The sequence below is a fragment of the Myotis brandtii genome, unplaced genomic scaffold, assembly GCF_000412655.1.
Source record: "Myotis brandtii unplaced genomic scaffold, ASM41265v1 scaffold225, whole genome shotgun sequence".
Classification (NCBI taxonomy): domain Eukaryota; kingdom Metazoa; phylum Chordata; class Mammalia; order Chiroptera; family Vespertilionidae; genus Myotis; species Myotis brandtii.
Genome location: NW_005358435.1, coordinates 1,644,809 through 1,646,407, shown reverse-complemented (window position 1 = coordinate 1,646,407; position 1,599 = coordinate 1,644,809).

Genomic DNA, 1,599 nt, shown 5'->3' with positions numbered 1-1,599 from the left:
GCCACATCCGCTGGGCTAACAGGTCCGCCAGCCTTGTTCACAGCACCTGATGTATTTTGGATGAATGATGATTTTGTTAACTGAAGGGCGATGAAACCAGAGACTAGAAGAGACTGACCCCTCCACCTTGCTAAACCCAATGGTGAATTCGCTTGGCCTACCAGCAGCATGCGACACAGTTCATCCTCCCGGAAACACACTGGGCGTCCAGACCTCGCATCTGCCTGGTTTCCTCCCAGGCACGGGTGACCGCTTAGTCTCTCCCACTGGGTGTCCTTCACCTTCCAGTTTCACGCGACAGACCTGGCCCTTCCTCTCCTCTGCCGGCACCCCCTCTGTTCACGGCCTCCCCAAGCCTCTCTGGCTTTAAACACCCAATGGCCGCGAACAATGTACCAGCTCCCACCTGTCCCCATGTACACATTCAAAACCAAACTCCTGGGCCCCCTCAGCCTGCTGGTCTATGGGATTGTCTGTGGCAGCTCTATCCTGCCACTCGGCAAAACGCAGACAAAAACCAGGGACTTCTTTAATCCTCTCTTTCTCTGCTGTCCCCATGCAACCAACCATCCATCTCCAACTTCCAAACGTGCTCCGAGTCGGACCATTCTTTCCCTCCCCATTGCTCCCATCCTGCCCCAAGCCTGGGATGGTGGTGGTTTCTCAGCTGCTCCTCAGCCCTACCATGTTGTTCTACACAGAGCGGGTGAGGGGTCCTGTGAGGATGACAAGGCTGGTCCGCTCAAGTCAGGAGAAGTCTGCGTCCTCACAACCCTGACCTCAGCTCCCCACTGTCTCCCGGGCGGGCCCCTCCAGCCACACTGGCTTTCTCTCCACAACTCCCCAGGCATGACCCCACCTCGGGGCCTTCGCCCTGGCTGTCCTTCTACCTGAAACACTTTCCTCCAGATATCTCCTCCCTCCTTCCCTCCCTCCCTGGCTCTGTTCTTCCTTCAAGTCACCCTCTCTGTGACCTTTGCTGACCTCTGGATATAAAATGGCAACCCCTACCACCAATCCTGCTCCCCTCTCAACTGTTTATCCATAGCCTTTTGTTTTTCTTTATTTTTATTGTTGACACTATTGGAGATGTTCCCATTTCCCCCCACTTTGCCCCCCTCGACCCTCCCTGCAGCCCCTTCCCCCTGGCCATCACCACTGCTGTCTGTGTCCATGGGGTGTGCATATGTGTTCTTTGGCTAATCCTTCCACCATTTTTCATCCAGTTCCCCCAAACCCCCTCCCCTCTGACCACTGCCAGACTGTTCCTATCCATAGCTCTTACCGCTCTCTAACAAATGTGTTTTACTTAGATTATTTTGTTTATTGTCTGTCTCTCTTTCCTCACCCCCCAATGTGAGTGCCAGGAGACTTTGCCTCATTCACTGCTCTATCTCTTGCTAGAACCGCGTCTAGCACATGGTAGGGCTCCATCAATATTTGTTGAATGAATCATACCTGCCCACTCCTATCTATTTCATCTCCCACAATACTCAAAGGAAGGGACGTGTCTGTCAGCTACTCCTGTGCCTGCACAGCGATTGTCCCGTCCGTTTTGCTGGGTGATTCTCCGTGGCCTCCAAGGGCTTCTGCCGCCCT